We start from the raw sequence: 13763 nt of genomic DNA, 5'->3' as shown, positions 1-13763 counted from the left end.
GAAGTCCTGGACTCTGAATACCCTCCGCTCATCAACAACTAAAATATCTACATATTAACGATATTATTTTCCTTCTGATCAAAACATGGTACTATCCCAGCTACTAATTAACTCAATCCCAGCTGAAAACAGGATACATCTGTAGTTTCTCCTAGATGCACACTCTGTCTTCCCATCTGCTGGCATTTCATGACTGACATCAAGCACACTAAAGGACCAGAGATCTTTCCTGGAAGATACTAACATTATCTGCTTCAGAGAGACAGGCAATCTATTCAAAACAGAATGCTCCCAGGGGAAACAGATGTAATAACCTCTCAGGAGGTCCCTGGATTTTTGAATGCTACCAAACTCTGCAGCAGCCACTCTAGCAGAAGCTCACACAAGTTCATGTGAAACAAAATTCTGCTTTCTGCATTTTAGTGTGAATCACAGTTTCAATTTCATCAGTTAGTCCAACTGATGGATGTGATTAACACATACTTTAAACTCAAAATCTGTTCATGAACTAATTTTTCCAGGGAAAAAAAAAAAAAAAAAAAAAAAAAAAAAAAAAGCTGTTAATATGTCATGATTAAGTATAATGTAAGAAGTTCTGGTTCAGTGTTCATATCAGTTATTCAAAATTATTATCTCTAATTATTTATTTGAGCCATGATTAGGTACAAATCATAGATCACAGTGTACTGTCTCTCCAAATATACTATTTACTTTGTTAGACTAAATAGAACAGAACATCAAAAACTGAAAATATGATTTTCCAAAAAAATATTTATAAGGATTCAAAATTTCCTACCTTTCTAAAAGTGCCACTGGGATAAGATGAGGGAAGAATCAAAGTAAATATTTTTGCAAATCTAATATAAGCCTATTGAAATATTTCTTCGACTTTTTAATTTAATGATTTAATCATCCTATTAATTTACGGCTGAATGCATGATTCTGTAACCTTTGTAAAACTGTATTGCTAAAATCTGCATGTTACATTAGAAAAATTACAAATTAAATAAAACACTACCAGTGCATATAAATAAATAAATTTGAAAAACAAAGGTGAGTTTAACCTTTCCAGACTACCACTAGTTAAACAAATGAAAAGAAGGAAAGATAGTTTTGTTTTTTTTGCTTGTTTGTTTTTTCTTCCTTTATTTCATTTTAAAACTCACTGACCCTAATATTTTTTTTTGTTTTGTTTTGTTTTGTTTTTTAATTATTTGTCTTAGCAGATATTTCCTCATTTTGAAGTCTCTCACTGTTTAGAATCCAGAGTCCCAGATGTCAACAAATCATAGAAACATTTGAGTTGGAAGGGATCTTTATATGTCATCTTGTCCAACTTCCCTGCAATGAATAAGGTCATTGACATCTGGATCAGGCTACTAAGAGCCTGGGCCAGCCTGACCTTGAATGTCTTCAGGTATGGGGCATTCATCACATCTCTGAGCAACCTGTTCTAGTGCTTCACTACACTTATTCTTAAGATTTTCTTCCTTATATCCAGTCTAAATCTCCCCTTTCTTCATTTCCCATTGCCGTGTCACAGAAGAGTTATGCTAAAGTGCATATCCCCTTCTTTTTTCTAGCTCCACTTCAGATACTGAAAATTTGCTATTAGATCCCCCCATGAGCCTTCTCTACTCCAGAGAGAACAGCCCCAGATTGGATCATTTTTATGGCCTTCCTAACAGGTCTGTATCTCCCCTGTACTGAGGACTCCACACCTGGACACATCTAGACAGTAGTCCAAGTGAGGTCTGATTAGCAGATTAGAGGGGCAGGATCATCTCCTTCTAACTGCTGACCACATTCTAAATCATCTGCTCAAGGCCAAGTGTAGAGTAGTTGCAAGTGAAGACTGGGGCAAAAAAAAAAAAAAAAAAAATTGTTAAATACCTCAGCCTTCTTGCTCATTACATGGGGTACACCCTTCTGTACTTTCCTTTACCAGTTGATGTACCTATAGAAGCTCTTTGTACCCCTTGCCAAGTCCTGTTCCAGTTGGGCCTTGGCCTTCCTGACCCCATCTCTACACAGCCTAGGTCACTTCTGATGAAAGAATCTTTGAGCATTTATTATCTACAGGCACTGAAAGATTACAGTTGTCATTTCCAGAAGTACATATTGACAGAAAAAAATGCTATTTTTTAGTCTAATTTTGTTTTGAGAAACTTTAATACAGCTCTGTCCATCAAGTGAACATAGAAAGACTAAACATGACAAATAATTTGAAAGCATTCAGTGTCAGTTCAATGTCACCCACCGATTTCAGTCTATGAAGGCATTTTGAATGACATATGTTCATATTTTATCTAGAAATACACAGTATATAGCAGTACATATCTGAAGAATACTTCTAGCCTCATTTTCTAAGAAAAGATTTATGTAAAGATTTGACTTTGTCTGCATACGTGTTCATAGGTTTGCATGTTTTTATGTCATCTATATCAAAAATATTTTTGAACTTGCTGCTGGATATGAACAGATAATGAAGTTTCCTGAATTTTTGTGAAAATAGTTAGTAGGGTAAAGAAAAGAAGTTCAGTGAGTTAGTTCTTTAGCTTAATAAACAATGAATCAAACTGGAATGGCATATCACCCCTTACAGATTGGTAGGATTCACTGCATTTTTAGGCTTCAGCACCACAACCTTAAAGAAACTGTATTAATTTTTATTATGTCATTTTTTATTAAAAGCTAATATCATATTAATATTTACCTCAGACTAGTTCACAAGTGTGCTGTGCTTCACTGCCCTGTTTTAGATCATAAAATTATAGATGTTTGATATGAGCTAATCACAGTAATGACAAGAAGTACTTGAAAAATGCTATTCATCTAATGAAAAGCATTGTCTGTACTAAAGTGAAATGAACTGTGCCTTAAAGCAGTTCTCTTTATATCAATGAACTTTATATAAGGTGGCCAACTCATCTGTAGACATCTAAGGAATGTTCGATGGATACTACATAAAGCAATTTGTTACTCTTCAATGACTTGTATGTGTCCCTATCCTAATCATTTTATGTTAAAAATGTGGGTGTCTAAGTCAACTGTGGTTCTCAATGTTCAGATAATTAAAATAATGGATTTTAAATGGAATTAGAGCCCTAGTTTGAAATTATGGGTGACTATGCAAAATCACAAAATGTTTGCAGTTGGAAGGGACCTCTAGAGATCATTTAGTACAATCATCTGCTCAAACACAGACATCTATAGCAGGTTACCTAGGCCTATGTCTCCCCTCCCAAATAGAGTGACTCCACATCTTGTCTGGGTGACCTATTCCCTTCACCCATTCTCCATCACCCACACAATAAACAAACGTTTCCTGACATTTAAATGGTACCTTCTGTGTTTCAATTTGTGCATGCTGACTCATGCAAAATATCACAAAGTGACTTAAAATGTTATAATGCTTAGGGACAGGCCTATTTGGAACTGACCACTGACCAGAGAAAGCTATGGAGTGAATACAAGCCCTTAATACCTCCAAGTAGACAATATTTTTTGTTATATAATTTCATGGAAAAGTTGTGAATTCCTGAAGCACTCTCTTTGTATATAATCTCTGAAGGTCTAGATATTAGCTAGACAAGTGTGGATATAAACTAGCTGATAACTACTTGGCTTCAAGGAGAGAGGCTGGTCTTTGACTCCTTTATTAAGCAGTGTAGGCAATGAGCCTTTTGTGACTTTAATCCATTGCTTTTTAATATAGGTTAGGACATTAGTACATCAGTGGCTTATACCAATCCTTATGAGCTAGATGTCTCCAGGGAAAAAGACTGAAAATAATCTTACAATTTTTTAACAGTTACAGAAGGTTATACTTACAAAATATTCATATAATAGCACAAAACATGAGATTCTAATTCTTCATTCTCTTTTACTGATGACTTTACTGGATAACATTGCTATCTTCTGGGGATTCTTAGCAAATTTTGCCAGCTTATTTGTGAGGGGTATGGAAAAGATGGAATGGTATATAGATTGAAAATAAATTAAAAGAAAAAACAATTATTTTCAGATTGGTTTAGGGTTTTATATTCAGTACATGCACACTAATTCTGTAGATGTATTTCGAAGTTGTTTTCTCAGCATTGTGAGCTTTTAAAGTAGCAATTTTGCGATGACAATTCTAAGTCACTTCTTCAGTTTAAACAAAATCTGATTCTGATTACTTACATTTTATGATTCGGAAGTTATGTTAGTATTCATGGTCTATACTCTCCAAATCAATCACCTCATGGAAACCATCACCACCCTCTGAAAAAATATTTGATTTATTAATACAGCTATAAGAGGCATCAACTTTGTATTTGTATGTAGGCTGCTCTGTAAGTAACACTTCCTATTTATTTCCATGAAAACTACAACAGATACAAAGACCACAATAACATAATCTGATGCAGCAAACTGATACAGCAAAACACTGTTTAAACACTATTTTTCAACATATTCACCATTATTATCTATTCATTTTCAGAAGCAAAATGGGAGTCTGCACTGTGCTCATGAAAATCTGCATAAATGGAAACTTCAGGAAATCAAAAAAAATTCAAACGAAAAGTGAGGGATTATAATAAAAGTAGGAAGTGTGAAATGATTATTGGAGGTACCCTTTACTTACTGGTACCCTAGGATTCTACTGATCAGCTGGTAGAGATATTTAACAAGCACTGTTGAAACATTCAAAGCAGCTCCTAGTACACCAAGGTCACCTGCAGATTTTTCTCTTGATATTTCTGTAGATATGAATAAAAACAAAATAAGAAAGTAGCAGAAGGAAAACAACATTTTTGCATCTAGTTTCGCAGTAGAGACAGAGCTTCCAGGAAAAAAAAAAAAAAAGAAAGAAAAAAAAAAGAAGGAAGGAAGGAAGGAAGGAAGGAAGGAAGGAAGGAAGGAAGGAAGGAAGGAAGGAAGGAAGGAAGGAAGGAAGGAAGGAAGGAAGGAAGGAAGGAAGGAAGGAAGGAAGGAAGGAAGGAAGGAAGGAAGGAAGGAAGGAAGGAAGGAAGGAAGGAAGGAAGGAAGGAAGGAAGGAAGGAAGGAAGGAAGGAAGGAAGGAAGGAAGGAAGGAAGGAAGGAAGGAAGGAAGGAAGGAAGGAAGGAAGGAAGGAAGGAAGGAAGGAAGGAAGGAAGGAAGGAAGGAAGGAAGGAAGGAAGGAAGGAAGGAAGGAAGGAAAAAATAAAAAAAAAAAAGTATTTTGTTACAAACACAACTTTTTCTAGGCAAAGAACTAGGGAGGAGAATTACCACACAAGGTGTTGCATGTCTTTTCTCATTTTGAATTAAAATCCTTCTGGTATTTAGACAGCTTCTATGCTATTTTATCTTTTGTGTCCAGATGTGGAGTCTGCAGTACTTAAGTCCATATATGGAGTACATATATTCTCTGTATGGAGACATGGACCTATTGGAACATGTCCAAAGGGAGGGCGACCAAAATGATCCAAGGGATAGAACAGCTTCCCTCAAGGTCCAGCTGAGAGAGCTGGGGCTGTTTAGACTGGAAATGAGAAGACTCAAGGGAGACTTGAGAGCAATATTTTGTATGTGAATCAGGACTGTAAGAAAGAAGGAGACAGACTCTTTTGTAGGGTCTGTTACGATAGTACAAGGGGAAATTTTTTCAAAGAAAAAGAAGGGAGATTTAGACTGGATGTTATGATTTATTTATTTCAAATAAAGATGGTGAAGTGCTGGAACAGGTTGCCCAGAGAGGTGGTTGATGCCTTGTCCCTAGAGCCATTCTAGGTCAGGCTGGATGATGCTCTGAGCAACCTGATCTAGCTGTAAATGTCCCTGTTAGTTGCAGGGGAGTTGGGCTAGATGATGTCTAAATGTCCCTTCCAGCTCAAACAATTCTGTGATTCTACCTGTGACCTGAATGGGCTGCTCTGTACAGCTCAGCTTTTCAAAAGTAACAGAGAGCTTAAGTCTTAGTTTACCAAGATTTTGTTCTTCAATCACCAATTCAGTTCTCGTTCATCTAATTTTCATTCCACAGAAACATACACATTAATTTCAGTAATCATCTTTTAACTGATCCAGACAGAAATTTTCAGATTTGAGTTTATATAAAATACAGTTAGAATAGGTAGCATCCTTTCTTCCTGAAGAGGTCAAAACACTCCTGTGTGCATTTTAAAATATATTTTCTATAATGTCCACAGAGAAAATGTTCTTAATATTGGACTGTAAAACAGTTCTCTCTCTCTCTCTCTCTCTTTTTTTTTTTTTTTTTCCTTTTCTCCCCCTCTCTTCAATCAGTCTGCCTCAAGTAGAGCAATTATAACCAGAGACAAAAATAACTTTACATTCCTCTGTAACTTTGAGTATTTTCTTTTGGAGACACGGTTTATCTAAACAATGGAAGAACCACAATATGAATTACCAATATCAGTCCTGGATCTACTCTATCTGCTAGGCTATGAGTACAGAGGAAGATACTATATCCTTTTTCTGTCATAGTCTAGAAAATAAACTGTGATAAGTGCCAAATCCAAGGATAATAGTCAAGGTTATAAATGCAGTAGAACCCCTAATAAATTTAGAGAGTCTGAAGCTTAACTGTATTTTTATCAGCAATTCACATTTCTTATATTAGGTGACATGTATTGCTTTAGATTTTATTTTATATGTCTCATTCTAAAGCATTCAAATTTTGTGGAGACCTTGAGTTTGGTGTAGTGAAATCAATGGACACATACTGAAAGTCTGGCTTATTGTTCAAACACCCAGTCCACTTAAATTATTATTCTAAGAAAATAATTATGCAGAAGGTGTAGATAAAGGAACTAATCAATTATAAGACTAACAATCATTCATAAAGGTTTCTTCACACATACTAAGAAATACCATATGTTTCAGCCTCACTGAGTAAATATCCACTCCACATTCATTGTCATGAACTTTCTTTACCATTCATTATTGATTTAGCAAAGTGTGAGTGTGTGATGCCTCTTTGTAATTACAGGTGTCTGTTTCATTTTTACTACACAAATTATAATTAATATCTAGATCTTTTTCTGCAGGAGAGAAGTGCTTTGGTATTTTAAAGAGTAATATATTAAAGATCAGTTGGCAGTCACAGGATATATAAGAAGAGTTTGTGTATGCAGTGAAGGAAGTAAATTACAAACTTCACTGTCCCTTACTACTAATAAAATTATGTAAAGTTATGCATCAGAAGGCAGATTCAGAAATAGCAGAAATTGAGATGAAAAATATTATTGGACATGGGAATAAATAAATAAATGGTTGTCCTGTAGACAGGACCAGTAGCAAAATCATACGGGGTTCCTGGTGGACAGAAGGATGACTATGAGACAGCAGTGTATCCTTGTATCCAAGAAGGCCAATGGAATCCTAAGGTGCATTAGAAGGGTTCTGGTTATTAGGTCAAGAGAGATTCTCCTCCCCCTCTACTCTGCCCTAGTGAGACAGCATCTGGAATATTGTGTCCAGTTCTGAGCCCCTCATTTCAAGAAGGACAGGAAGCTGCTTGAGAGTGTGTGCTGTGTCAGGATGGAACCAGGCTCTGCTCAGTGTCATGCAATGATAAGACAAGGGACAATGGATGCAGGCTGGGACATAGGAGATTCCACCTAAATATGAGAAAGAAAAAAAAAAAAAAAAATCTTCTTCAAAGTAAGGCTAACAGAACACTGGAACAGGCTGCCCAAAGAGATGGTGGGGTCTCCTTCTCTGGAGACATTCAAAACCCACCTGGATGCATACCTGTGTGGCCTAATCTAGGTGCTCCTGCTCAAGCAGGGGGATTGGACTAGATGATCTTTCAAGGTCCCTGCCAGTCCCTGATATTCTGTGATTCTGTGATACAACAGAGGAAAAAAAAAAAAAAAAAAAAAAAAAGATTAGAGCAGATAGAGCAGAAACAGGAATGGAATTTGTTCTGAGCAATTTTTGTATAGATTTATTCAGCAAGGATGAAAGCAGTTTAACTATTTTGGGTAAAATAGAGAGTAAATAGGAGGTGAGCTTGAAACACTACATGAAATTTTTTTCATGCCCATTACTGTAGGATAACACCAGTTTTGTCTGTTGTAACAAATTGTAACAAATATCGCTCTTATTTTATTCCTTACTAGGAAAGTTCACTTTAGCATTTATCCAAGACCTAATTAGACAGTTATTACTGCAGCACATAAAATGGCTGCTTTGAAAGTAATGCCTCCTATTATATTATGCCGGTCCACAGTATTGGATATGGATGTTGGTGGTATGGCAGTAGTGGATGAACTTTCCAGCCCATATTCTATTATATGTTGTTGTTGTGTAATAGATGGCAGCAGAGGAAAAGTCTGTAAAAAACATATGACATGGAAGTGCATATGAAACAAAGGTACAGAATTTAATTCTGCCTTAGAGAAAAAAATTATGCCCACTGACATTCATCCACACTTGATTTTTATGAAGATCAAACAGTGGATGTGAGCACAATGAGGTTTATGTAGTGCATTTTGGCAGTGGCAACAGAGACAGTGGGTCACTTTCACTGGTACAGATTTTCACAAGCACAGCGCACAGGTTTTTGTTCATCACAGGTAAGAATTCATAGCTAATGGTGGTGACTATCCTTAAAAAATATGTTTTGTAGAAAAGAATATGCTGTATCTAATAGTGTTATTGTGCTCTTTGTACCTGTCATGGTTTCCATGGAAGTAAATAGGACGCATTACTTTTCAAGTGACATATGGAGGTTATATTTTTATGTGACTCAACTCCATTTTCCTACATGGCAAAAATGATACCCCCTTCTTACTGCTGAAACAATAAGAGTTGGCAACTGCTGCTTCTCATTTAATTTGACATTTTAGTCCATTAATGAGACAAGATGATTTAAAAGCTAGTCTTTCATGTTCTTGATGGCCTGTGTGGACTTCCAGTGGCTCCACTGGGGCTCTTCAGAGCTATGTGTCCACCACACTCAGAAAATTGAAGACTATCACTCAGACTAGTAAAGGACATTAAATATTAAAAGAAAATTAAAATTTGAATTACATCCTCAACTTGGAGTTTTGGGGTTTGAGGATATGTATGATTCTGCAAGTTATCAATTGGAATATTATTTTCCCTAATACTTTCTTTAATACTTGCTCTCTTAACAATCTGAACACAAAACTACAGGAGTTTTTCTTAAGTATGCCAATTGAACACATACCTAATTCTGAGGGTCACACAGTTGGTTAGTTTTTGAGTCAAACCTGATACATGAATGCTGCACACTCCATTCTTCTATAAATTCCATTATGCTGAGACAGATGAAGTTTCATGCCTCTAGTCTGCAAAAAACTCCACTTAGTTGGATTTCTGTGTCATCATAAAGCCACAGGTCTGATCAAAGACTTGGTTAGGGAAATTGCCCTGGAGCTAAGAAAGAGAAATTGAATAGTTCACACAAAAGGATTTGTTTATGAGAACTTTCTGTCAGCAACTTGAGCCTGTCAGGGTTAGCTATCAGAGATATCAAGTTTGTTATGATTTTATGTGAAATAAGACCTATATATGACTGAAGCTTTCAGATTATTTTTTTTTCCAACGACAAATCTATTTATTCAAATAGAACCATATTCTTTAGAATAAAAGAATATTTTCTAGTTGTGAAGCTTCATGTGGGGCTCAGAAGCACTGCTACAGACCATCACAAAAAACAACAAACAAACAAACAAACAAACAAACAAAAACAAGAAACAAAAAACCTCTGAATTATACTTTTGTCAATGGTTTATGGGCTGGTTCAGCCCAGTTCTGTGATGAGTGGGGTGGAGGGATTTCGCAAAATCCAAGCCTCTGGAAAAGGGAAACAGGAGACCCCAAAATAATTAAAAAACAAACAAACAAACAAACAAAAAACAACAGTGGCAATGATATGAGGAGAAACAAACTAATTTACTAAATATGGTACCAGAATGCAAGATAATTAGAATGGAAGCTAATAAATCAGATATAATGAGAGAGTATCTGAAAGTTGCAGGCCTTACAGTAATACTGAAGTAGTGCGCACAGCCAGGATAGGCAGCAGCAAGGAGAGATGAAGGAGTGGAGAAGAGAAAAGCTGAAGGAAAGCAGGAGAGAGTCAGATGAGTCACCACTGCCTTATATGTTGTCATGGTTTTGTAATGTTGCTGTCAATATTCCACATCATAACATAATGTGCAATATGGATCATTAAAACGTTTATACTCCAGTTCCGTGGAACTTTGCTGTGTGGAACTGAGGCATTAACACTCTAATTCCCAGTATGCTTTATGATTTTATGATGTGGAATACCGATGATCATAAAACAATGGCAACTTGTTACTACAAAACACTTATTTGACCACTTGTTATCTACTTTTCTCTTGGAATGTGCAGTTTCAATGGGCGCAAACGCTATTACTCTTTGAATACCTGAGACATATCTTAAGGAGCTGGACAGCTGTAAGGTCTTCCACTGCTCTCTCTGCTTATTTGTCAAATTCTCCAGGAGGATAACTTTGCTGTTATTGATTACCCCTCAGCAAATAAATACTACAAAAGATTTCCTGATTTGGGAATTCAAACTGTCAGGAATATAGACTTACCTTGGTTCTAACAGGAACAAACAGTAGATAAGTAGATATGAGTGCAAAGATTCAGACACCCAGCTATGATATTTTCACTGTGAATTTTCCTAGCTTTCGCTGTTTGCAACACAGGTATTCCTTGAGCTAAAAAGTGGTTTTCATGTCTTCAGTAATTCTCAGGGGATTTCTTCTCTATGAACTTGTTAAATCTCTCTTGAAATAGATGAAAACTATTAACATCTTGTGGCAGGGAATTTTATACTTCAGGTGTGCATGCAACTCTTAACACAGACCAGGCTGAAGTAAGAGTAATGTTTAACAGGAAATTCCTTATTCAGTTGGGTGACAGAAGCCTTTCTTGAGACAAAACTTTCATAAATATTTTTCTTATGAACATTCACTAGAAAAACTTTACTTTTTAGTGTCTCCCAGGTGTCTGCACACATTTAATTTTTTTCTCCCAAACAAGTTTGTTTCTTAGCGCTCTGAGAGCAAGCCTACTCATTCTCAGTTAAAATAGGCACTAGCTCCATTCTCTTAGAAAGGTGGATGTCTCCTTAAATGTCATCTCCTCACTAGCCAGACCAGTTAGCTTCAGATTATGAAGCTACTCCCTCTATGTTGTGACTTAATGTATGTTCCAGTACAACTCTCATTCTGAATCTTACTGACCTTCTAAAAGACAATATCACTCATTTTATTACTGATCTTCATAGGACGTTAGAAAAAAATGAGTATCTGTGTTAAATGCATCATTCTTCAAACTTGATATAGAATAATTTAAAATGGATCTTTTGGGGGACTTTACTATCAAAATATCGTGATATTTTTCACCTCTTCTACCTCAGAAAATTCCAATAAAGAAAGGTATATCATCAGACCTTTCAGGATGTGTTGGTATTTCCTTAGTTTTATGTCTTCTTTTCATACACGTTTCAATGTTTCTATAAATATTAATTTAATAACAACTTCATTTTCCTGTATAAACACTACACTGTGCAGCTGGAATCTATGTAGACCTGGCTCACTGCTCCTGGAGCTGTATGCAAATCTTGAGTTCTATGTTAAGGATGAAATTACATGCATAATTTGTGGTCATTTTTGAATCAGTAAGGGTATAAGTGCTTTGCAGTCTGATTGCTATAGTTGAATATATATAGATGTGTATGTGTATCTCCAGTAGATCTATAAAACTACTTAATATCAGATAAATATTTACATCACATATGTGAAATCTGGGAGTGTCTGTTAGCAGAGAAATCCATAAATAATTTTTCAAAGAGCTGAAATATAATTTGGAATGTCTATTATAACATCAAAACGCACACCAGGAAAACATGCCAATTAAATTTGGAGGCTCTTAAGCTGATATTCTATTGTCATTCATACGGATAATAAGAACAACAATAGTTGCTTTTATGCCTGGGGCATTCCAAAACAAATTGATTTCAAATGGAAAACCACATATTCTAGAAGATGGAATAAATACTTCCTGATGTAGTTTGTAAAAAACAAAACAAAACAAACAAACAAACAACAACAACAACAAAAATGAAACAAAAATCAGTATGCCATAATTTCATTTCACAAAAAAGGACTACATTTGCAAAAACACAATTTAAGTACTTGCAATTGTGGGTAATTTTTCCAAGATCTTTCTTCTTCTCTCTCACACACACACAATTGAATAACAAGATTTGCTGGTGTCTATGTTTATATTTTTCTCTTAATGAGTATGTTAATGAAAGAGACCTGACAGTACTTTGTATGCTCATCCACATTGTTAAACAGCCCCATTAAATTTTTTGCTGGATTAAGTGAAATTTAGCATATGTATAGTTTAAATCAGACTCTGGATACACATTGATAAATATGAGAATTACAGAAATGTTAGAATTGAATTACATTAACTTTTATCAGTGCATAAATAATTGAGGTAGTGTAAAGCTCTCACACATACATAAGCTCAAAGCCTGTAAGACAAAATACATCCTACCAAAAGAAGACTGGTTATGTGGAAACAACAGATCCATTATCTTTCTCAATTATTTGTTCCATCATCATAAGATTGTACTTTCTTCTGATGGCTCATATATTTGGTAGAAATCAGTGAACATGCAAGCTTCTTTTCAAAGCATAACAATTAATCTGTACTCAGAGGCAACCCAAAGAAAAGAAGGAGCTAAAAAAGAAGAATTCTACCTTGCTTACTACACAGTGGTCAAGTCCTTAAGAAATTTCTTTTGAAAGAGAATAGAACTTACTTTTTCAAATAATAAAACTTCAGAAAAGTGATTTATCTTCAGTGATTATGATGTTTGCAATCGTGAGTATGTCCATAGATTCCTATTGACTTTTACCTTGATGTGTACTTGAAAATCCCAAGTCTGGGAAAATATAAACTAAAATATGAAAATGAAGACTTCAGCTGCTTAAGTTAATATCAATAAGTATACTCAGTAGCGTTCTTAGTAAAATTTATAATTGTAAGTGAGTACAGGAGGAAGTAAGTGTCATTTGAATAATGTATGTTTTCTGGTTATTTTGCTGGATCTGCCTTTTTTGTTCAGGGTGATTTAAACGTGTAGTTAAAAACTATCAAAGGCAATTGAAATTACTGACATCTAAAACAACCTGGTGCTTTTCAAGACCCACATAAATATGTAATCCACTAAACACAAGGAATACTAGTTTTCAGATCATCCATGTAATAGTTAAGTGATGTACCAAAGGAAAAAGGTAAAGACCAGAAGAAAAACAAAAACAATAACAACAATGACAACAAAACAGAAATAAGGAAACTCTTTTTAATGCAAATAGCACCAGTATTTGATATTCTGTATAAAACAAAGTTTGCTGCATGTTTTAGGAAACTAAAATCAGAATATCTGAATCACTATTCGACACACTTTTTTTGTACCCTGAAAAGAGAAACTGGAAATAATAAATCATATGCAGATAAAATGTCCTCAGTGTTTTTACTAAAACTTTTTCTTATTAAAATAAATAAAATTCAATTGCTGTCAAATTTATTATACAGTTATTCACAAATAATTCACCTAGTTGATAAGTCCTTTACTATTTCTCAATTGAATCTAATCTTCTTTACTTGAGATACATTTACAAAAGATGTAGACTCTCCAGACAGAAAATTTAAGATTAGGACATACTCCAAGAAAGAAACTTTTTCT

Source organism: Excalfactoria chinensis, chromosome 1 (genome assembly GCF_039878825.1).
Source record: "Excalfactoria chinensis isolate bCotChi1 chromosome 1, bCotChi1.hap2, whole genome shotgun sequence".
Lineage (NCBI taxonomy): Eukaryota > Metazoa > Chordata > Aves > Galliformes > Phasianidae > Excalfactoria > Excalfactoria chinensis.
This window is presented reverse-complemented; position numbering follows the sequence as displayed.